We start from the raw sequence: 25,934 nt of genomic DNA, 5'->3' as shown, positions 1-25,934 counted from the left end.
GGTTGCATGTGTAGAAAAGCAGTATTGGCTTGGCTGTCTTCAGTCTGGGAAGGAGGTCATCCATGTACTGTAAAAGAGTGGCAGCGGGATGTGTCCTCTTCCAGGGCTCCAGGACCGTGGTCATGGCTCGGGTGAACATAGAGACGTTATGTTGTGCCCTTTGAGGCATCATAGTCCAAGTATATTGCTGGCCCTCATGTGTGAAAGCAAACAGGTACTGGCTTGCAGCATGTAGATGTAAACTGAAGAAGGCATCGGCCAGGTCAATCACCGTAAACCATAGAAAAATAAATAGAATTGATTAAAAGTAAAACCAAGAGTGTGTGGGTTTGGCACCATAGATATGTCCAGTACTATGACTTCATTGACAGCACGCAAGTCATGTATCATGCAGAACTTGATTAAAAAATAATTGCAGATTGTGAAATGGAGGGTGGGTATTGCGGTTTCCTTGGTAGCAGAGTTCCTGGCTTCAGCTACAATTTCAGAAACTGGATTTTGAGCCTGCCAATATATTCAGGGCATCATGCCCATAATGAGTCTGGGATCAGTGCCATTAGTTCAACGCCCACATAATCTACAGGTATGTCCTATAAAGAGAAAAGACCGCATACATCTGCAGCAGATAGATCAATGTCCCTGATTACACTTCTGACTGCATCGGGACCCACCAGGAATTTGAGCGGAGTATCCTCAACCTCTATCTGGGTGAGAGATGTTGTTTCTCTTATATTTTTGTGGACTGTAAAAATATATGTACTTTCATGGGTTGTGGAATCAGTATGCCAGTACCCTATTAAAATCTGGAGCTCAATATTGGTGGGTGTCAAAGCTTCTTCCAACTGGGGACTAATTTGCATTTCAAATCTAAAATCCAGAAACTTTTTATTACATTGATGGAAGAAACTAGCCACAGGTTCTCCTTTTCCCTGCATGACATCCTGGAGAATGGGGGTGTCTGGCAAACTGCTTACTAGAGTGTCTCCTGGTATTTCCAGGAGTCCTTGCGTGAAATAGATTGTGTATAAGCTTTGAGGCTTAAAAGATGATGATGATGATGATGATGTCCCCCCACCATATAGCGATAAATATTGTAAATTATCAGTCTGAGTTGTTGATTCCTGTCTTCCCTGTTCTGTATTCTTTTCATAAACTGCATTAATTAATGGTGCTATAGTAGATGCTGGACAGGATGTAGCATGACGTGCTGTCTATGTAGATAGTTGGAAACAAGGTAAGGCTATTTGGGATGGTCATCTGACAGTCAGAACAAGTCTCACGATATTCTGCATTCGGCGTTTGACAGCTGGCACATGTCCAGTCATCAGGAATGTATATAGGAAGTATAAATGAATGTAATGCAGATATTGCAACTCACAAATCTTCCTGTGTAACTACTTGTGTTGCATAAAATTCAGCAATCTTGTTATATTCCTCTCCTCAAGCCTGCTTTCTTTTCAAATAATTTTATTGGTTTTCAATAATTAAAAAGGGTAATTGAAGGAAGGTAGGAAGGGAGGAAAGGGAATGGGAAGTAAAGAACCTTGTACAGGTACAGAAAAAATTTAAAACTAGAGAACCCACAAATAGGCATTAAATAGCATATAGCGAATAACAACATAAAAGGAACAGAAAATCGCCAATCCTTATTATGGGGTAACATTCTTGGAAGGAGATACAACATCCCGGTACTACAACGGCCATGTTTTGGCTTTAAAATATAATACCTCTTAATAGGTCTATTTGATATGGAATTTGTTGTTCCAAGTCTTCCATTTTTTTGTATATTTGTGGATGTGATTCTTGTTAATCGCAAATCTACGTTCTAAATCGCTATGTTGGCCTATCTTATCAAGTATGTCCGAAAACTTAGAAACCTTGACTTTCTTCCACCATTGTGCTAACATAGTCTTAGTCACTAAGAGGATGTGTATAATAATGTATCTTACCGAATCATCAAATTGTTCCACGTCTAATGAAAGGAGTGCTCTTTCAGACGTAATTGTGAAGTCCTTAGCAATGAGGTTAATGTGCTGTGTGACCTGGAACCAGAGGTTTTTGATTTTTGAACAACCCCAAAATATATGGTAGAGGTTCCCTTGATGTCCACAGCCTCTCCAGCACAAGGAAGATAGTTCTGTGTTAAAATGTGATAACCTTGTCTGGGTATAGTACCACCTATTTAACAGTTTAAAGTAACCCTCGTGAAGACCCATTGATATGTTGGAATTGTAAGTGATTTTGATGGCATCGTTCCAATTCTCGAGACGGATATCAGCACCTAAATCGGACTCCCATCTCTTCATATATACGTTTTTGTCGCTCGTTAGGTCCTTGACGACAGATCTATACAAATTTCTCAGACTCCAGAGGTTTTTATTTTTAAGGTTGCACAGCAGTGAAGATAGCATTTCATAATTTAAAGTCTTCCCTTTTATGATGCTCCAAATTCTGTCTTTGAACATGGTGTAAAAGATCAGCTCAGATGACGGTAGATTATATTTAGCCCTGATCTCACTGAATTTCAAGAACTCCACTCCACTAAAAACATCCCCCACCTTTTTGATTCCAGATTTCCCCATACCTCCTGGATTGGCGTTGAAAGCTAACTGGCAAAGTCCTAAATATATATAAAATTTTGGGAAGGATAAATCTTTGACTGCCAGTATCTTCCCAAAAATGGAAGCCTCTAGCTGAGCCAAAAAGTATAGATTGCCTGTAATAGTCTTTATAATGCTGTCTAAATTGGCCCTAACTGTGGCTTGGATTGATCCTGCTATTCTAATCCCTAGATAGACAATCTCTTTCTCCTCCCAAATGAACTGGGTTTGAGTCTTTACTTCATTAATTTCAGATTGTTTCATGTTTAGAGTTATAAATTTGGATTTATGTGGGTTTATCTTAAAATAGGATGCTCTAGAGAATTTTTCTAGTTCATCTGAAAGGGCTTTAATGGAATTTGTGGGATCAAGGAGTGTGAGGAAGATATCATCTGCGAATAACCCAATTATAATTTTGTGATGGCAGTTCAAAGCCTTTAATATAATTGTTTAATCTAATTTTTTCGGCTAGGGGCTCTATGGCAAGCACAAATAGAAGGGGAGACAGGGGGCACCCCTGTCTCGTGCCATTAGTAATGTCGAACGAGTCAGAAAGGAAGTTGTTTGCATAGATCCTGGCACTAGGACCCGAGTATAGGGCTTAGACTGTTGAAGCCAAATCCAGCGAGAGTTGCTTTTAAATAAAGCCAGTTTAGTCTATCTAACGCCTTCTCGGCGTCCCGTGCCAGAAAAGCGGTTTGGGTTCTCGAGTTGTTAGCTAAATTTATCAGGTTCAACACCCTTCTAGTCCCGTTTGAGGCCTGGCAGCCCCTCTGTGAACCCTATTTGATCATCCACCAACAGACATGGAAGGATGTTTTTTAGTCGGTCTGCGATGATCTTTGAGTAGTTTTTAGTATCGCTTTTTATGAGTGAGATTGGCCTATAGTTCTGTATCCTCTCGGGGTCTCCCCCCTCCTTTGGAATCATGACAATTTTTGCCTCTAACATCTCCTTTGGGAAGGCGCCCCGAGAGGATGCCAGACCAAAGACGGAAGCTAACTGTGGAGCCAGAATTTTTGAAAAGGATTTATACTATTCCCCAGAGAAGCCATCCGGCCCTGGTGATTTTTGGGACTACAGTTTCTTGATAACGTCAACTATTTCACTCTCTGTAAAAGGGCTATTGACATAATTCAAGTCCAGCTCATGAACTCTTGGTACATCGATACTCTGTAGAAAAGAATCCACAAAATTCGAGTTAACCACCGGTGTTTGGGGGTCATCTTTCAGGTTATAAAGATTTTTAAAGAAATCTACAAACGAGTTAACAATGTCCCTAGGGTGAATTTTGGGGTCACCCGAGGGAGATACAATCTGAATCATCCTTTTTTTAATTCTTTCTCTTTTTAATTTCCTCATCATAAACCTGGTAGGCTTGTTGAGAGATGTATATGATTTATACCTAGATGCTTTGATGGATGCATCGCATTCCTGGTAGATTTCAGATCTCAGACTCTGTTTAAAGGCCCCGTTACACATAACGATGTCCCAGGAATCCCACCAACGATCCGACATGGATGGGATCGCTGGGACATCGCTAGCTGATCGCTGGTGAGCTGTCATATAGACAGCCCCTCCAGCAATCAGGACCAGCGAGCAAGCTGGTTTCCAATGTAAACATCGAGTATCTAAGAGCCGTGCGGCTCTTAGATACCCGATGTTTACATTAGAAACCAGTGTCCAGCGTCGCTGATTGCTGGTCTCTCGCTGCCACACGCAGCGATGCACGCTGGCCAATGGGAGACCAACTATCAAAAAACGGCCCAGGATGATGGAGCACGATCAGCGATACCCGGGCGGGGGGCCAGTCGCTGATCCCCGTCACACACAGCGATCTCGCTGGTGAGATCGCTGTGGCGTCACAAAATCAGCGATCTCGCTAGCGAGATCGCTGTGTGTGATGGGGCCTTAAGTCTCAAAATCTCTGATTTGGGAAGGAACTTTCAAGTTGGTTTGTTTTTTTTCTAGATCATTAATTTGGGCCTGTAGGTTTGTAAATTTTTCCCTATTTCTCTTCTTATGTTTAGAGAGGATATGCATAAGGCATCCCCTCAGGACCGCCTTATGGGCGTTCCAGACCGTTAACTGATCTACTTCACCAGATACATTTTCCTTGAAGTAGTTTAACAGAACGTTTTCTATCTCTTGCTTGTACTCTGGTATATATAACAAGGCTGGGTTAAGTTTCCAGCGGAATGGCTTGTCAGAGGGAGGACCCACGAGGAACTCAGCGAGAACCGGGGTATGATCCGAGATGGTCTTTTGCATGAACCGTATATCCTTAATTTTGGCTAAAGTAAATATATTAGTAAGTAGTAGATCGATTCTAGATGCTGTCTTATGTACATCTGAAAGGTGAGAACACCCACGAGGCGATGTGTTCAAGCAACGAAAAGCATCATAAAGCTCATTTTGAATGAACCAGTTTTTTAAAGCTGGAACCTTGTGGAGAACTAATGATGAATCAATGCTACTATCTGGGACAATATTAAAATCGCCTAGTAAGATGATATCGCCTGTTTTGACTTTGTCTATTTTTTTAATTAGCTTGTTCAAGAATCGAATGTGTCCCTTGTTAGGTGCGTATACATTCACTATTGTGCATGGCCTTTCATGGAGTAAGCATATGAGTATATGAAACCTGCCCAATGAGTCTGGTATCTCTTTGATGAGCTGAAAAGGAACGGTGCCATCTCCCAGTGTAACCTGGGAGCCTTTTTCTTTGTGGACAGTGACTTGTACATGTGTGGAAAGTTCTTGTGCTGGAAGACCAGGTGTCGATCAGAGGCCAGTTTAACCTCCTTGAGGCATACCAATTCGGCACGTGTTCAGTTGATCTCCTTCCATACCGCATACCTCTTATTCGGACTGTTGAGCCCCCTAACATTGTATGATAAGATTTTCATCGTTAGAGTGCAATATCAAAACAGAAAAATGGAAACAAGCAAAACAGTGAAATACAGAAAAAAAAAATTAGGAACTTGAGAGTTCTCCTGGAGGACTCCAAACCAGTTGGTGTCTCACCTTAGTGTGGGGGAAAAAGTGAGAAAAAATTAAGTGGCAAGTTCCCACAGTGACATCAATAAACTGTAAATACGGGTCATAAGATATTCATATTCATGAGAAGGAAATTAATAGTATACACCATGTAAATTCGAACATAAGATAAAAATCAGTCCTAATCCCTATCCCTAAATGCTGGTTCATCCATCAGAAATTTAAGGAACTTCTGACCCTCATGTGGAGTATAGATGGGGTAGTTTTTGTCATTATACCAGACTAATAGCTTGATAGGGAAACCCCATCTATATGACACTCTGAGCTATCTAAGGCTACTTTCACACATCAGTCTTTTGTAATCCGCCACGATGCGGCGAAAATTGTGAAAACCGGATCCGGAATTGGATCCGGTTATTTCACATAGAATGTAATGATCGCCGCATCGTGCCGGATGGACATGCGGCGCCTCGGTTTTTTTCTGGATATGGCAAACATGCGCCGTCCGGCGTCTGCAAAAAACGTTCCCTGCTATGTTTTGTTGTAGCGCCGGAACAGCTTTTTAAAGAGCGCATGCCCGGACACTGTGAGTTTTAACCCCACAAGTGCCCTGTGAATCTCTCTCTCTCCTTTCTGCAGCTGGCTCCTTTAAATGTGATCAAAGCCGTATCAGGCGACGCATGTAAATCCGGTGTCAGCGCTGCAGCCCCGATTCGGCAGTCCGGCTTTTCACCACACGCCGCCGGACACAAAACACCGGATGTGTGAAAGTAGCCTGAGTTTAGAGGTCAAATCTCTGAAGGACCTTCTTGCGCCCATTGTCTCTTTGGAGAAGTCTTGGAAAACCTTTAAATCTTTATATGGCTCTGGAGGTGAACCTCTCTCTCTCAGAGATTTTAGTACCTTCTCCTTGGTTTCAAAAAAATGGACTCTGAGGATAATGTCCCTAGGCTTTTCCTGTGGGACCCCTTTTGGACGTGGGAAGGTGGTGTATACGATCAATATTTACTTCTAATTCTGTAAATTTTGGCGATGATTTTTTGAATAAATTTTTAGTGTAATCTAAAAGATCTGCCTGGGAGACCAACTCAGGAATACCTCGTATTTTTAAGTTATTTCTCCTGCTTCGGTCTTCCAGATCCATTAATTTGTTTTTAAGGGAAATAACCTCCGTTTTGAGGAGAGAATTTTCCTTTGAGAGGTAGACTATGTCCCTCTCCTCCTTAACCATCTTTACCTCATATTTCTCAACCTTTTGGCTAAGATTCCTGCAAGTTTCCTGTAGGTCCTTAGCCTGAGTCTCAAACCCAATTTTTAGGTCACCACTGAAGAACTGGAAGAGATCCGCCATGAATCCTTCGGTGGCTTGTTTATTGGACCCCTTGTATTCCCCCAGGTTAATGGATGGAGGAGGAACCTCAAATGAAAGAAATGGACCTCCAGTGTCCCTTCTAGGCCTCTGCCTTTCAGGGCTTGTGTTTGGGGTATAGTCAGCTGAGACACTCTCGGAGTCCTCAGAAGAAAGACTCCTGGTGTTTTCCTGATCGTCTGGGCCCTTCCTTTTGTTTGATTTGGAAGTGTCCATTTGCTCCGTGAGAGGCTGATTTGGAGGGGGAGTTTTAATGTGTCCCCCCCAATTTTTTTTTTTTGAAGTGTTTCAGGTTGTGTTTTAGGCAGTGTTTTGGTCAATGGGTTATTGATACCTGATCCCCCTTTTGCAGCTTTGACAGGTGCAGGGTTATGGGATTGTTTTATATAAGGCATTTTTGGCTCACCTCTTTTCAGAGGTGACCTAGATTTTGTGGGGCTTAACACATTAGGGATATCCTCATAGGATTTTGAATATGCCCCCAAATTGTGCCTCGTCACCCTGTGTGAGCTATTATTAATTCTGCCCCTGCCCGACTGCATCTTAATTTGCCACGCAGCCTTCCCTGGCCTCAGCTCTATGACCCTTTTAGCTTGATCAATCAGACAAGTTAAGTAAAATGGTCTAAAAACAAGTTTCAGAAAAGGAGTCAACTGAGAAACCCTCAGTAAGAGCGCCAAAGTCACACAATTCCTCAATAATAATGCAAGCAGTCCACTGTAGCTCTGATCCTTGCTTGAAGAGTGTATAATCCTCTATTATGGTGCACTGCACAGATGAGTATAGGGCACCGGGGCTACCAGCCAGAAACTGTGGTCACTATGGTGTTATAAGTCTGCGCCGCTGGTAAGTGCAGAACAAGAATAGTCAGTATTCCTTTATTGTGTGGGGATATTGAGGGCCCTCCCTGCAGTCTATATCCTTCTCCCATTACTCTGGGGGTTAACTGCTGCGCCGCACAGTTCGGGAGTATAGCTGAGCCTGTAGTACCGGGGGCCGCTTGCTGTGTGCTGCAGGGCCTGTGACATCAGCTTTCTGCAACGCTGACAGGCTGGACACAGCCAGAACTACTTCCCATTGAGTTTTATTGCGGCTGTGATCAGTGTGCAGCGTCCGGTTCTAGTGACCAGATTTCAGTTGTGCCTCACCTCAGCAGTTTTTAGTGACTCTCCCGGAGCTAGTCGCCTCTGATCCGGTCCTTTATGAGGCTGTATAGCGCTGTTCTTGGCCGATTCCAGGGTCTGGTCCTAGAAGTCCAGTGGTTTCCCTCCGCCCTTCAGCTCCGTGGCAAAGAAAGAGTCCTCGCCAGTGTCTTTGCTTTCCTCTTCAGCGTGCCACACTAGAATATGTCCAGGGAAGCTCTTCTGTACCCGCTAACCTCACCCCGATATTACAGCAGTCAGAATTCAGCGGCACTCAGGCATAAATCAGCAGGGATGAACATGCAGGTGTCTGTATCCCTCCACCACAGCCGCACCGTAAGGGTATGTGCACACGCTGTGAATTCTGCTGCGGATCTGCAGCAGATTTGGCCTTTGCGGATCGGCAGCAGTTCTGCAGATAGTGTACAGTACAGTGTAAGTCTATGGGATTTACAATCCGCAGTGCATATGCTGTGGTTTTTTCACTGCGGAAAAGCTGCGGTTTTAAATCCGCAGAAAGAATTGACATGTCAATTCTATCTGCGGATTCCGCTGCAGTTTGTCACCTATTCCATTGTCCAGGTGTCAAACTGCAGGGGAAAACTGCTAGCCAATCCGCAGGTAAAACCGCAGGTCAATTTACCTGCGGTTTTACCTGTGGATCCGCTGGTGAATCCGCAGTGTGTGCACATAGCCTTATCCTCCACACACAGCAGGCAGAAAGCTGTGCAGACTGTTGGATTTACATTGTGCCTTACTGGGGTGGGTCCAAATAAAGTCCTCAGTGCCAATAATGATCCTCCAGATCAATCCTGGCTTCAGTAAAGTCCGTGCTGGCACTCTGGTCTCTTCACAGGAGGGCAGATGATGTGGAGTGATGTCCATCAGCTTCTGCTGCACCGCAGCTGTCCAGACTTGAAAAAGCTTATTTCTTCATTCCTCTTTGGACCAGAGTCCTGTTTTTTGTCTCAAATTGGGCACCCAAAATTCATAAGTAAAATAGGGTCCAGCAAGGTTATTTTGGTTAACCCTATGCACGCTTATTTTGTAGCTTTAGAATGTGACAGTGGGAGCTTAGCAGGGGCTTGCTGGCACTTTTCAGCCTTGGGGGCATTCACAAGGCAGTGACCCTCGAGTTGCGGTGGCCCTCTTTTTCCCTGCGTATCTCTGGTCATTCAATTAAAGCAGCGTAGATAACAGGCTTTAAAAATAGGCTGGGAAGAGATCAGAGCTAGCTGCATAGATATGGGAGCAGAACAGAGCTTACTCCATCGATATAGGAGCAGAACCGAGCTTACAACAGATATATGGGAGCAGAACAGAGATTACTTCAGAGATATAGGAGCAGAATGGAGCTTACTCCAGAGACTTGGGAGCAGAACGGAGCTTATTCCAGAGATATGGGAGCAGAATAGAGCTTACTCCAGAGATATGGGAGCAGAACAGAGCTTATGCCAAAGATTTAGGATCAGAACAGAGCTTACTCCAAAGATATGGATCAGAACGGAGAATACTCCAGAGATATGGGAGCAGAACGGAGCTTACTACAGAGGTATGGGTGAAAAACCGAGCTTACTACAGAGATATGAGAGCAGAACCAAGCTTACTACAGTGGTATGGGAACAGAAACGCGCTTACTACAAAGATAAGGTAGCAGAACAGAGCTTACTACAGAGATTTGGAGCAGAACTGAGCTTACTCCATGAATATGGGAGAAGAAGAGAGTTTACTACAGATACTGTAAGGGAGCAGAACCAAGCTTACTACAGAGAAATAGGAGCAGAACCGAGCTTACTATAGAGATATGGGATATATATAGTATATATAATGCGATGGTCCCAGTTCCCACTATAAATATAGTGCAATGGCCCCAGTTGCCCATATATATAGTATGATGGCCCTAGTTCTCCCCACATATCTAGCATGATGGCCGCAGTTCCCCTCACATATATAGTATGATGGCCTCAGTTCTCCCCATATATATAGTATGATGGCCCCAGTTCTCCCCATATATATAGTATAATAGACCCCTGTTCTCCCATATATATAGAAGGATGGCCCCAGTTCTCCATATTAAAAATAAAGAAGTTTATACTCACCTCGTCCTGATTCCTGGCACTGCAGCCTCCATTTTCTCTTCCGGTTCGCAGAGCGGCGTGAGACAATAATGTAATCACGCTGCCTGCGTGAGCACACTGGAGTCTCAGGAAGCTGCGGTCTGCAGCTTATGAGACAGACCAGGGCTTCCACTAGGAATTTCGGGGTCCCATACTGGCAAAATTTTGGGGTTCCCTTGAGACTTCGCCCAGGTTCCACACCAGCTCCGCCTCCACCGTCCCACCGCCCGCTCTTGGAAAAACTCAACTTCTCCACCACATACTCACCGATCAGATATTAACAGTTCCCATCAAACACCAGATCACATTCATATCCAGCAGCTTCTGTTCTGGACAAAATAATTTTTAAGCTGATACCACGACACGGTAGACTCTTTCAGCTGGGCCCTACTCTACACTAAACTATTAAAAATAAATATATGTTTATGCATTTTTCTTTAATGGAATGAGTCACATACATTTACATTTTTTTTAAACAACCATTAATACCACATACAAGGGACAAATATTGTCACATCATGACCAGACCACATATTACCAGCACATAGTGACCGAATAATACCACATACAAAGAACAAATGCCGCCACACCTTGGCCAGACCACATATTACCAGCACATAGTGACCGAATAATACCACATACAAGGAACAAATACCATCGCACCATGGCCAAACCACATATTACCACAACATAGTGACTGAATAATACCACATAGAAGAAACAAATGCTGCCGCACCATGGCCAGACTACATATTACCACCACATAGTGACTGAATAATACCACATAGTAGGAGCAAATACCTCCACACCTTGGCCAGACCACATATTGACCAAACCACATAGTGGTTACCACATAGTGACCAAATAATACCACATACAAGGAACAAATAGAGCCACACCATGACCAGACCACATATTACCACCACATAGTGACTGAATATTACAATACTGATCATTAATAAAAAAAACACAATACTAAGTGCCATTGTATACAGGAACTCTGTAGTTACTGTCAGTGTACAGGTAATACAGTGATCACCAGTGACATTATACACAGGAGCTCTGTATAAAATGTCAGTGTACAGGTAATACAGTGATCACCAATGATAATGTACACAGGAGCTCTGTATATAGCGTCAGTGTACAAGTAATACAGTGATCACTACTGCCAGTGACATTATACACAGGAGCTCTATATATAGTATACAGTGTATATTGTCAGTGTACAGGTAACACACTGACTCACCAGTGACGTCTCTAGCTGAAGTCCTTCATCTTTGCTTTTCTTTTTCATCAGCACAGACCGCCTTCACTTCTTCCAGCCAGGACTCGATCCTGTGTAAAATAACACAGTTACTAGAGCACCACTTCCAGAGCACATTCCCCTCTTTTTCCGTTTCTTCTACACTACACATCTGAATACAGACGTGCACCCACAATCAATATATAATTGGTTATTATGCTACCCATCATTCCAAATATAAATTATAATCTGCCACTGTACACCCACTAACTATAAATAGCCACTTTCACCATTTACTATATAAATTAATTGGACCTGTACCCTTTCCCCCAATTCAATACCAGGCACTTCATCCTTAACGCCCCCACTATGTACCTCCCACTCTAACCATTACCCCGATTCATTATATTTACATGTCCCTCACGCCTCAATTCATTGTCATGTCTTTCTCTCCCACCCTCTATTCATCATCAACTGCTCTACCCCACATTCAATACATCACTTACTCCACCACTCTCAAAATTCATTATTTGTTCTCCCCATAGATCATCATTTGCTCTCCCCAGCCCCCACCTTCAATTCATCATTTGCTCTCCTCATCCCCCACCTTCAATTAAATTGCTGTGCCCCGTCACTCACACTGAATTCACCATTTGCAGTCCCCCGTCCTCTCCCCCACTTCATCATTTGCAATCCCCCCACTTTAATTTGAAGTCCCCTTATTTCATCCATTGCAGTCCCCTATCACCCCCTCACTTCATCTACAGTGCCCCTTCAACATTTGCAGCCTCCTATCCCCCTTCCATTTCATCATGTGAAGTCCCCTTCCCCCACTTCATCATGTGCAGTCCCCCTTACTCCCTACTCCATGTGCTGCCCCCCGTCATCATGTGCAGTCCCCCTTACCCACCAATTCATCATGTGCAGTCCCCCTTACCCCCAATTCATCCTGTGCATTCCCACTTACCCCTAATTCATCCTGTGCAGTCCCCTTAACCCCCACTTCATCATGTGCAGTCCCACTCCCCCACTTCATCATGTGCAGCCGAACTCCCACCACTTCATCATGTGCAGCCCAACTCACCCAACTTCATCATGTGCAATCTCCATTACCCCCAGTCATCATGTGCAATCCCCCTTACCCCCGTCAAGTGCAGTCCCACTCCCCCACTTCATCATGTGCAGCCCCACTCACCCCCTTCATCATGTACAGCCCCACTCACCCATTCATCATGTGCAGCCCCACTCACCCCTTTCATCATGTGCAGCCCCATTCACCCTCCATCATTTGCAGCCCCACTCACCCCCTTCATCTTTTGCAGCCCCACTCACCACCCTTCATCATTTGCAGCCCCACTCACCACCCTTCATCATTTGCAGCCCCACTCACTCTCCTTCATCATTTGCAGCCCCACTCACCCACCCTTCATCATTTGCAGCCCCACTCACCCTCCTTTATCATTTGCAGCCCCACTCACCCCCCTTCATCATGTGCAGCCCCACTCACCCCTCTTCATCATGTGCGGCCCCACTCACCCCCCTTCATCATGTGCGGCCCCACTCACCCCCCTTCATCATGTGCGGCCCCACTCACCCCCTTCATCATGTGCGGCCCCACTCACCCCCCTTCATCATGTGTGGCCCCTCTCACCCCCCTTCATAATGTGCAGCCAAATTCACCCCCCTTCATCATGTGCGGCCCCGCTCACCCCCTTCATCATATGTGGCCCCACTCACCCCCCTTCTTCATGCGCAGCCCCACTCACTCCCCTTCATCATGTGTGACCCCACTCACCCCCCTTCTTCATGTGCAGCCCCACTCACCCCCCTTCATCATGTGCGGCCCCACTCACCCCCTCCTTCATGTGCAGCCCCACTCACCCCCTTCATCATGTGCGGCCCAACTCACCCCCCTCCATCATGTGCAGCCCTACTCACCCCCTTCATCATATGCAGCCCCACTCACCCCCCTTCATCATGTGCAGCCCCATTCACTCCCCTCCATCATGTTCGGCCTCACTCACCCCCTCCATCATGTGCGGCCCCACTCACCCGCCTCCATCATGTGTGGCCCCATTCACCCCCCTCCATCATGTACGGCCCCACTCACCCCCCTCCATCATGTGCGGCCCCACTCACCCCCCTTCATCATGTGCGGCCCCATTCACCCCTCTTCATCATATGCGGCCGCACTCAACCCCCTTCATCATATGCGGCCCCACTCACCTCCCTTCATCATGTGCGGCCACACTCTCCCCCCTTCATCATGTGCAACCCCACTCACCCCACTCCATCATGTGCAGCCCCATTCACCCCCCTCCATCATGTGTGGCCCCATTCACCCCCCTCCATCATGTGCGGCCCCATTCACCCCTCCATCATGTGTGTCCCCATTCACCCCCCTCCATCATGTGCGGCCCCATTCACCCACCTTCATCATGTGCAGCCCCACTCACCTCCCTTACCCCCCAGTCATCATGTGCAATCCCCCTTACCCCGTCAAGTGCAGCCCCACTTCCCCCACTTCATCATGTGCAGCCCCACTCCCCCCACGCCATCATGTGCAGCCCCACTCACCCCCCTTCATCATGTGCAGCCCCACTCACCCCCTTCATCATGTACAGCCCCACTCACCCCCTTCATCATGTACAGCCCCACTCACCCCCCTTCATCATGTGCACCACATTCACCCTCCATCATATGCAGCCCTACTGACCCCCTTCATCATTTGCAGCCCCCACACTCCCCTTCATCATGTGCGGCCCCACTCACCCCTTTCATCATATGTGGCCCCACTCACCCCCCTCCATCATGTATGGCCCCACTCACCCCTTTCATCATATGCGGCCCCACTCACCCCCCTTCATCATGTGAGGCCCCACTCACCCCCCTTCATCATGTGCGGCCCCATTCACCCCCCTCCATCATGTGCGGCCCCACTCACCCCCTTCATCAATTGCAGCTCCACTCACTCCCCATTCATCATTTGCAGCCCCCCCACACATTTAATTCATTTCATAAAGAAAAAAAAGTTTGCCATACTTACCTCACAGCCGACCGCTCCCCAGCAGTGCTTCTCTGCTTCGAGGGTCTGGACTCTGGTACATGTCGGCACGCACGATGATGTCATTGTGCATGCCTGACCCGTAAGTGGAAAGGGAGGGAGCGGGACTGTGGGCAACGGGAGCTGTGCAGCCATCAAGGCGATAGCGGTGCACAGCTCCCGGCCGGCGGCCATCATGATACACTGTGATACGGCAGCTGTGTCTGCTGCCAGCCGCGTCACAGTACAGTGAGCATGGCCGCGCACAATTTGCTGTGTGGCCGGCCCTGTAGAGGTGCTGGGGGAGTGGCACGGGGGGCACTTGCCTCCCTGCCACCCGGCCCAGCCCGCCCCTGGAGCTTAGAATCTTGCTGCCTACATGCTCAGAGCCCAGGCCACGCCCCCATGCCTGCTTTCTAACTTCTTCTGCCATCTTATAAAATGCTTCAGGGTCCTGTAAGAACTCATAATACCTGAGGCTAGGACGCTGCTTTCTACTCATTAACACTTTCTTCCATTCCTTCTTATCTAATCCTCCTCCCATCGGGATCGGAGGGTTTCTTAACATACATTTTCTTTCCTCACTCCACTATGGGTCATATCTGTCCTATAGATATCAACTGACTACTCCCACCCATTCTCTCATCTGAATTCTAAATACATCTGAAAAACATATGTATGCATCTTAAAACAAATTCTCACGGGGTTATAAACAGTTGAATATATGACTGTAAAAACTGTATATATGTACTCCTTATATCCGAGTAAAAGGGGTCTTCAGTGAACACAGTGATATCTAGCTATCTTGAACACAATAATATAGGGAATTAACTAACAATTACCACCAGAATATTTCACAATTCTTGTGTACCCAAAAACTACGTAGTCAGATAAATTGTTAGAATATCTGTTTCCTCAATCCTTTCCTTTTGCTCTAAAGATACATCCTGATACTAGAATTATGTAGCTTTAAGATCTTTCTGATTCTCTAAGACTCAATTTTGTATCAGGATGTATCTTGAGATTTGCTGATGCTGACATGGACTTCGGAAAGTTGTATAATCCACCTAGTTTCATTGAAGCTAGGTTAGGCTAGAAGCAATAATCATTTGCATAATGATTATATAGTAACAAAGATAATAATATAGAACATGTGATATCAATAGTAAATTGTGATAATCATTAATTTGGACAAAACCCCATGATGTAGTATACTAAGACAGCTCGATTTTTGCTATAAAAGGTTGTACACTTCTGGAAATAAATCAGAAATCATTTGAGAGACAATTGCTTGCATTTGTGTCCTGATTTCTCCGGCCGTAAATCCTCACATTCAATTTGGAAGCACAACAATGAAGATGAGAACACATGCACCCTGTGTGCCATAACACGTTGAAGCATTCCAGAGTTATAAGCACATAAAGTGACAATGGTCTGTTTTCAAAATTAAGGCCTGGTCTTTAACCTACAAAATGGCTTGGTCGTTAAGGGGTTAAGCATTGCATCTGATAGGGGTTGCAATTTGTCTGTAAATTCTGGAGGGCACTTTGCAGGAAGTTAGGGATTGATTTGTCCTTTTCCTCTACTTACAAGTTATCACCCTGAAACGGTCAGATAGAGAGGACGAATCAATAGTTAGAACAAATTTTAAGATGTTTTGTGGTGGCTCAGCAGCAGGACTGGTCTTCATTTCTGCCTCTTGCTGAGTTAGCCTTTAACAGTTGAAATATAAAAAACGAATAAAAAAACAGACTTTCTGTAGCTGTGTTAATGAAAGTGCTATATGAAAAAAATAAAAATTATTTAACGTTAACAATTAAAGCTATAAAATGAAAAAATAATTAAACTCCAGAATTATTATTTTTTTCAGTGATAGTTAAGAAAAAAATAATAAATATTTTAAAATGCGCAAAAAGAAAGCTTGAATCATGCCTTTTCTAAATTAAAAAAGTGTAAATGAAAAAAGTATATTTGGTATAGCCACCTTTTTTACTTTCTGAATAAGTATAATTATTCAGAAAGTAAAAAAATATGCTTGCAAACTATTTAACCCAATTTGGAAACTAAGCTTAAAAAAATAATTATTAAAGATAATAAAAACATTGTATCTACCCCAAGATTGCACCAATTGAAGTGTCAGCTTGCCATGAAAAACAGCAAGTCTTCACTAACTGTACAAGTCTTAAACCCTTTCTGCCATTTGACGTACTATCCCATCCATGTGCCCTGGGACTTAATCCCCAAGGAAGGGATAGTACGTCATACCAATCAGCTGTGCTCACAGGGGGAGCACGGCTGATCGCGGCTGGGAGTCAGCTGATTATCACAGCTGACACCTGGCACTATGTGCCAGGAGTGGTCACAGACCATTCCCGGCACATTAACCCCCAGCACACTACGATCAAACGTGATCGCTGTGTTCCAGTGGCATAGGGAAGCCTCGCGCAGGGAGGGGGGCTCCATGCGAGCTTCCCTGAGACACTCAGAACAACGTGATGTGATCAAGTTGTTCCAAAGGCCTCCTCCCTGCAGGCCCCCAGATCCAAGATGGCCACGGGGTCCTTCTGGGTCCTGCAGGGAGGTGACTTTTCAGTGACTGCTGAGAGCAGGCACTGAGAAGCCTCTTACACTGCCTTTGCATAGTAATGTCCGACCCTGGGACAATGTAAAAAGTTTAAAAAATATTAACATGTGTAAAAATAATTTTAAAAAATTCCTAAATTAAGAAAAAAAAATTCCCCAATAAATTAATTTCTTTATGTAAATAATAAAAAAACAATAAAAGTAAACATATTTAGTATCGCCGTGTCTGTAATAACCCGCCCTATAAAACTGTGCCAGTTATTAACCCCTTTAGTGAACCCCTTCAAAAAAAAACAAGGCAAAAAACAATGCTTTATCATCATACCGCCGAGCAAAAAGTGCAATAACACGCAATCAAAAAGATGAATATAAATAAACATGGTACCGTTGAAAATGTGATCTTGTCCCACAAAAAATGAGCTGCCATACAGCATCATTAGCGAAAAAATTAAAAAGTTATAGCTCGCAGAATAAAGCGATGCAAAAATATTTTTTTTATATAGAATTGTTTTTATTGTATAAAAGCGCCAAAACATAAAAAAATTATATAAATTAAGTATCGCTGTCATCATACTAATCTGAAGAATAAAACGACTTTATCAATTTTACCACATGCGGAACGGTATAAACGCCCTCCCCCAAAAGAAATTCATGAATTGCTGGTTTTTGTTCATTCTGCGTCCCAAAAATCCAAATAAAAAGCGATTAAAAAATGTAATGTGCCCGAAAATGGTACCAATAAAAACGTCAAATTGTCCCAAAAAAATAAGACCTCACATGACTCTGTGGGCCAAAATATGGAAAAATTATAGCTCTCAAAATGTGGTGATGCAAATACTATTTTTTGCAATAAAAAGCGTCTTTTAGTGTGTGACAGCTGCCAAACATAAAAACCTGCTATAAAAACCCATTATAAATAGTAAATCAAACCCTCCTTTATCATCCTCTTATTTAGGGAAAAATAATAAAATAAAAAAAGTATTTATTTCCATTTTCCCATTAGGGTTAGGGATGGGGCTAAAGTTAGGGTTGGGGCTAAAATTAGGGTTAAGGTTGGGGCTAAAATTAGGGTTAAGGTTGGGGCTAAAGTTAGGGTTAGGGTTGAGGTTAGGGTGAGGGCTAAAGTTAGGGTTGGTGCTAAAGCTAGGGTTAGGGTTGGGTCTAAAGTTAGGATTAGAGTTAGGGTTGGGATTAGGGTTAGGAGTGTGTTGGGGTTAGGGTTGGAGTTAGAATTGGGGGGTTTCCACTGTTTAGGCACATCAGGGGCTCTCCAAACGCGACATGGTGTTTGAGCTCAATTCCAGCCAATTCTGCATTGAAAAAGTCAAATGGTGCTCCTTCCCTTCCAACTCTGCCATGCACCCAAAGAGTGGTTTAACCCCACATATGGGGTATCAGCCTACTCAGGACAAATTGCACAACAACTTTTGGGGTCCAATTTATCCTGTTACCCTTGGGAAAATAACAAATTGGGGTGAACATATAATTTTTGTTGAAAAAAATATATTTTTTATTTTAATGGCTCTACGTTATAAACTGTGAAGCACTTGGGGGTTCAAAGTTCTCACCACACATCTAGATAAGTTCCGTGGGGGGTCTAGTTTCCAAAATGTGGTCACTTGTGGAGGTTTCCACTGTTTAGGCACATCAGGGGCTCTTCAAACGCGACATGATGCCTGCAGACCCTTCCATCAAAGTCTGAAATCCAAAATGTCACTACTTCCCTTACAAGCCCCGACATGTGCCCATACAGTAGTTTTCTCTCACATAGAGGGTATCAGCATACATAGGACAAATTGGACAACATCTTGTTACCCTTGGGAAAATAAAAAAATTGGGGACTAAAAGATCATGTTTGTGGAAAAAATATGATTTTTATATCTTCATATCCAGGCATTATAAACTTCTATGAAGCACTTGGGGGTTCAAAGTGCTCACCACACATCTAGATAAGTTTCTTGTGTGTCTAGTTTCCAAAACTGGGTCACTTGTGGGGGGTTTCCACTGTTCAGGCACATCAGGGGCTCTCCAAACACGACATGGCGTCAAGCCAATTCTGCGTTGAAAAAATCAACTGGCCCTCCTTCCCTTCCGAGCTCTGCCATGCATAAATACAGTGGTTTACCCCCACATATTGGGTATCAGCGTACTCAGGACAAATTGCACAATAACTTTTGGGGTCGTGTTTCCCTTGGGAAAATAAAAATTGGGGGTCAAAAGATCATTTTTGTGGAAAAAATATGATTTTTTTAATTTTACGGATGTACGTTATAAACTTCTGTGAACCACTTGGGGGTTCAAAGTTCTCAACACACATCTAGATAAGTTCCTTGTGGGGTCTAGATTACAAAATTGGGTCACTTGTGGGTTTTTTTCAGTGTTTAGGCACACCAGGGGCTCTCCAAATGCGACATGGCGTTCAATGTTAATTCCAGCCAATTTTGCACTGAAAAAGTCAAACGTCGCTCCTTCCCTTCTGTGCTCTGCTATGCGCCGAAACAGTGGTTCCCTCCACATATGGGGTATCAACGTACTCAGAACAAATTGCACAATAACTTTTGGGGTCCAATTTCTCCTTTTACCCTTTGTAAAATAAAAAATTGGACCTGAAGTAATTTTTTTTTTTTTTAAAGTTAAATGTTAATTTTTTTTAAAAACATTCAAAAAATTCCTGTGAAGCACCTGAAGGGTTAATAAACTTCTTGAATGTGGCTTTGAGCACCTTGTGGGGTGAAGTTTTTAGAATAGTGTCACTTTTGAGTATTTTCTATCATATAGACCCCTAAAAGTGACTTCAAATGTGATGTGATCCCTAAAAAAAAAGTGTTGTAAAAATGAGAGATCGCTGGTCAAATTTTAACCCTTATAACTTTCTTACGAAAAAAATGTTGGTTCCAAAATTGTGCTGATGTAAAGTAAACATGTGGGAAATGTTACTTATTAAGTATTTTGTGTGCTATATCTCTGTGTTTAACCCCTTTCTGACATCTGACGTACTATCTTGTCTGTGGGACCCGGGCCCCTATGCCCATGGACGGGATAGTACATCATAGCGATCAGCGGCGCTCACGGGGTGAGCGCCGCTGATTGCGGCCGGGTATCAGCTGATTATCACAGCTGACACCCGGGCACTATGTGTCAGGGGCGGTCACGGACCACCCCTGACACGTTAACCCCTGGCACACTGCAATCGAACACGATCGCAGTGTACCGGGGTTTAGGGAAGCATCGGAAGGGAGGGGGCTCCCTTCGTGCTTCCCTGAGACCCCCGCAGCAGCGCGATGTGCAGCGCTGCTGCGATGGCCTCCTTCCCTGCAGGTCCCCTGATCCAATATGGCAGTGGGGACCTTCGGGGGCCTGCAGGGAGCTGGATTCCTCATGCCTGCAAAGCGCAGGCATGAGGAAGCCTTCTGCAGTGCCTGTGTGAGATCGTTGATCTGTCACAGTGATCTGTGATGTGTCAGATCAGCGATCTCACACATGACAGTGATGTCCCCCCTGGGACAGTGTAATAAAGTTTAAAAAAAAAATTTAAATTATTTATAAAGAAAATTGCTAAATAAGTAAAAAAAAAATTCCCTAATAAATTCATTTTTTAGAAATAAAAAAAATAATAAAAGTACACATATGTAGTATCGCCGCGTCCGTAACGGCCTGCCTTATAAAACTGTCCCATTAGTTAACCCCTTTAGCAAACCCCTTAAAAAATAAAAATATAAAACAAAGCAAAAAATAATGCTTTATTACCATACTGCCAAACAAAAAGTGCAATAACGCGAGATCAAAAACACGGATATAAATAAATATGGTACCGCTGAAAAAGTCATCTTGTCCCGCAAAAAACGAGCTGCCACACAGCATCAACAGCAAAAAAATGTAAAAGTTATAGCTCGCAGAATAAAGCAATGCAAAAAGAATTATTTTTTATATAAAATTGCTTTCATTGCATAAAAGCGCCAAAACATAAAAAAATTACATAAATGAGGTATCGCTGTAATCGCACTGACCTGAAGAATAAAACTGCTTTATCAATTTTACCGCACGTGGAATGGTGTAAACGCACCCCCCAAAAGAAATTCTTGAAATGCTTGTTTTTGTTCATTCTGCGTCCCAAGAATCGGAATAAAAAGCGATCAAAAAATGTCACATGCCCGAAAATGGTACCAATAAAAACATCAACTCGTCCCACAAAAAATAAGACCTCATATGACTTGGTGGGTCAAAATATGGAAAATTTATAGCTCTAAAAATGTGGTGATGCAAAACCTATTTATACAATAAAAAGAGTCTTTTAGCGTATGACAGCTGCCAAATATAAAAACCAACTATAAATAGTAAATCAAAACCCCAACCCCCTTTATCACCCCCTTAGTTAGAGAAAAATTATAAAATTAAAAAAAAGTATTTATTTCCATTTTCCCATTAGGGTTAGGTCTAGGGTTAGGGCTGAGATTAGGGTTAGGGGTGTGTTGGGGTTAGGGTTGGAGTTAGAATTGGGGGGGTTTCCAGTGTTTGGACACATCAGGTGCTCTCCAAACGCAACATGGTGTCTGATCTCAATTCAAGCCAATTCTGCATTGAAAAAGTCAAATGGTGCTCCTTCCATTCCAAGCTCTGCCATGCACCCAAACAGTGGTTTACCCCCACATATGGGGTATCAGCCTACTCAGGACAAATTGCAAAACAACTTTTGGGGTCCAATTTCTCCTGCTTTTTTTTATAGGAAAATAAAAAATTTGGGGCAAAAATATCATTTTTGTGGAAAAAAAATATGATTTTTTTATTTTCACGCCCGGGCGTTATAAACTTATGTGAAGCACTTAAGGGTTCAAAGTGCTCACCACACATCTAGATAAGTTCCATGGGGGGTCTAGTTTCCAAAATGGGGTCACTTGTGGGGAGTTTCAACAGTTTAGCCACATCAGAGGCTCTCCAAACGCGACATGACACCCGCAGACCATTCCATCAAAGTCTGCATTCCAAAATGCCACTACTTCCCTTCCGAGCCCCAACGTGTCCCTATACAGTAGTTTTCTCCCACATATGGGGTATCAGCATACTCAGGACAAATTGGACAACAACTTTTGGGGTCGAATTTCTCCTGTTACCCTTGGGAAAATAAAAAAATTGGGGACTAAAAGATAAAGTTTGTGGAAAAAATATGATTTTTTTATTTTCACCCCCGGGTGTTAAAAACTTCTGTGAAGCCCTTGGGGTTCAAAGTGCTCACCACACATCTAGATAAGTTCCTTGGGGGGGGTCTAGTTTTCAAAATGGTGTATTTGAGGGGGGTTTCCACTGTTTAGGCACATCAGGGGCTTTCCAAACACGGCATGGCGTCCAATCCCAATTCCAGCCAAAAAAATCAAATGGCGCTGCTTCCCTTCTAAGCTCTGCCATGCGTCCAAATAGTGGTTTACCCCCACATATGGGGTATCAGCATACTCACAAATTGCACAATAACTTTTAGGATCCTGTTACCCTTGGGAAAATAAAAATTGAGGGTGAAAAGATCATTTTTGTGGAAAAAATGTGATTTTTAATTTTAAGGCTGTACGTTATAAACGTCTGTGAAGCCCTTGTGGGTTCAAAGTTCTCACCACATATCTAGATAAGTTCCTTGGGGGGTCTAGTTTCCAAAATGTGGTCACTTTTGGGGGGTTTCCACTGTTTAGGCACCTCAGGGGCTCTCTAAACGTGACATGGTGTCCAATCTGAATTCCAGCCAATTTTGCCCTGAAAAAGTCAAATGGTGCTCCTTCCCTTCTGAGCTCTGCCATGCGCCGAAACAGTGGTTCCCCCCACATATCAGGTATTAGCGTACTCAGCACAAATTGCACAATAACTTTTGCAGTCCAATTTCTCCGGTTACCCTTGGTAAAATAAAAAAAACTGGACCTGAAGTAATTTCTGTCAGGGTCCTGTCAGCGTGCAGCCTCCACTGAACAGGGACTCACCTGCACTGTAGGGGGGCCCGGGGTCAGGTACGGCCGGAAAGTACTGACAAACAGGACCTGGGGACGCTGAAGTTTAGCAAGCAGAGCAGGACCTATGGTCATGTGACTGCAAGGGGTGGGGCTTAGCGTCCTGCTTCCATAGATCAGCAGGACACTATACTCAGAGTCAGGCAAAATAGAGGTCATACACAGAGATAGCAGTAAAGTACCAGGGATGAGACAGAATGGATAGTCGGGGCCAAGCAGGGGTCAATGTGAAACAGACATAGAAGGTACCAAGCAGAATCCAACAAGCAGTATCCAGAGAACAGACCGAGTCGTACACAGAGTATCAGATAAACAAGAACACAGCACAAACACACTCAGGGGTCACCACACTATGCCAAGGGCAAAAGTATAACTGACGGGGATAGGAGTTTCCTGAGGCTATAAGAAGCCTCTCCCAGAACCAGGGAGAGGCCACAATCATAAGCCCCAGGTGTGCAGGTAAGCCTGCACTGGGATCACAAGCTTTAACCCCAGAAATGCCAGTCATCAGCACTGGTTCCAGACATTAACCCCACATGTGCGAGTCAAACCCGCACTGAGATCATGACAGTACCCCCCTCTCAACGGGGGGCCTCTGGACCCCCAGGCTTGCCTGGGTACTTAGCATGGAAAGCCCACACTAGGCGATCAGCATGCATCAACCGGGCCAGTACCCAGGATCTGTGTTCCGGACCATACCCCTTCCAATGAACCAGGTACTGTACCGACCACCGCACCCACCTGGAATCTACGATATGACCAACCTCGTACTCCACCTGCCCCTCGACCAAAACAGGAGGAGCAGTGGACTCGGAGTCCCCCCGGACTGTTTCGAAAGGTTTCAGTAGAGATTTGTGGAAGACGTTAGGGATCTTGAAAGAGGGTGGAAGGCACAGCCTATACGCCACTGGATTGATATTTTCCACAATCTTGTATGGGCCAATGAATTTGGGCCCCAACTTGGCTGAAGGAACCTTCATCTTAATGTTTCGCGTGGAGAGCCAAACCTTGTCTCCAACCTGAAACGTGGGCCCTGGTGTTCGTTTCCTGTCTGTGAAAAACTTATACCTGCCCTGAGACCTAGATATACCCCGCTGGACTTCTGCCCACGTGTTCTGTAATCGCTGAACAAAGCCCTCAGCCCCGGGACACCCCAAGTCTAGACGAGAAAACTCACCAAAATGAGGACTGAACCCATAATTGATCAAAAAAGGAGTCATACCCATGGATTGACTCACCCGACTATTGAAGGCAAATTCAGCCAACGGCAGTGCATTGCACCAGTCATTCTGTCTAGGAGAGGTTAGACACCTGAGGATCTGTTCCAGGGACTGGTTAGTGCGTTCCGTCTGACCATTGCTCTCAGGATGGTATGCAGACGAAAAGGACAGAGACATCCCTAATTTTTTGCAGAAATCACGCCAAAACTTAGCCACAAGCTGCACACCATGATCAGACACCACATTCAGGGGTACCCCATGCAACCATATCACATGCTGCACAAATAACCTGGACAACGTCTCAGCTGACGGTAGTGCGGACAGGGGTACAAAATGAGCCTGCTTTGAAAACCTGTCCACCACTACCCATACCACCGTATTATCCCTTAGATGGAGGGAGATTGGTAACAAAATCCATGGATAAGTGAGTCCATGGTCTTTCGGGCACTGCCAAGGGCATCAGCTCCCCTGCCGGCCAGCTATGAGAGCTTTTGGAACGAGCGCAGACCCCACAACAAGCAATGAATTTTTTTATGTCCGAACCAAGGGTAGGCCACCAAAAGATCCTAGCCACCGCCAGACGCGCGGCTGAAATACCAGGGTGAGCACTCAGCTTGGATTCATGGAACTCCTGCAAGAGTTTCAGGCGAAGTTGCTCTGGGACAAACAACTTACTCCCCGGCTTGGCCGCCGGAGCCTGCGACTGGGCCCCCTGAATCTCCCGTTCCAATTCAGACGAGACCTCTGCTAACACAACCCCAGGGTGAAGAATGGAGGACGGTGGCTCGGGGGCAGACACCGGCTGAAAACTGCGCGATAAGGCGTCAGCCTTGACATTCATAGACCCTGGACGAAATGTAATAGTAAACTGAAAACGGGAAAAAAAAAGTGACCAACGGGCCTGTCTGGGCGTTAGTCTTTTAGCAGACTCAATGTATGACAAATTTTTGTGATCCGTGATCACCGTAACTGGGTGACTGGCCCCCTCCAAAAAGTGCCTCCATTATTCAAACGCCAATTTGCCTACGTCATAATTTCTTTCCGCAGCAGAGAACTTCTTGGAAAAGAAAGCACATGGCCTGAGGTTGGTTAGAGTGGCATGCCCTTGGGACAACACCGACCCCACCCCCACCTCGGAGGCGTCCACTTCCACGACGAATGGTTTGGACGGATCTGGCTGTACTAACACGGGAGCAGACATAAAGCTTCTTTTCAGGGTCGCAAAGGCCTCTTTTGCGAGTGAGGACCAGTTTATCACATCCGCACCTTTACATGTAAGATCTGTGAGTGGTTTGACCACCTGTGAAAATGGTAATAATTGGCGAACCCCAAGAAGCGCTGAAGACCCTTAAGCTCTCGGGGTTGCACCCAATCCGCAATGGCCTGCACCTTGTTGGGGTCCATGCGAAAACCCTCACAGGACACAATTAATCCCAAAAAAGACAATTCTTGAACAAAAAACACACATTTCTCCAATTTGGCATACAGATGATTTTCCCTCAGTTTTTGGGGAACAGTTCGTACATGATTCAGAGGAGATTGACTGTCGGGAGAGTATATCAGAATATCATCTAAGTAGATAACAACAAAATGACCAATGAGATCCGAGAATACCACGTTGATGAAATTCTGA

The 25,934-nt window shown here is 44.5% G+C and overlaps 1 protein-coding gene across 1 annotated transcript in view; it reads left to right on the top strand.

The window, feature by feature from the left end:
* The first annotated feature begins 550 nt into the window (after window positions 1–550).
* LOC141097700 (nicotinamide N-methyltransferase-like) overlaps window positions 551–25,934 on the top strand; it is a 59,847-nt gene continuing 34,463 nt past the window's right edge. Inside the window, exon 1 of the mRNA XM_073585079.1 lies at window positions 551–708. The gene's annotated coding sequence lies outside the window, so the exon portion shown is untranslated. The remainder of the gene's footprint in view (window positions 709–25,934) is intronic.

Source organism: Dendrobates tinctorius, unplaced genomic scaffold (assembly GCF_039654945.1).
Source record: "Dendrobates tinctorius isolate UK_male_01 unplaced genomic scaffold, ASM3965494v1 ptg000086l, whole genome shotgun sequence".
Lineage (NCBI taxonomy): Eukaryota > Metazoa > Chordata > Amphibia > Anura > Dendrobatidae > Dendrobates > Dendrobates tinctorius.
This window is presented reverse-complemented; position numbering and strand designations above follow the sequence as displayed.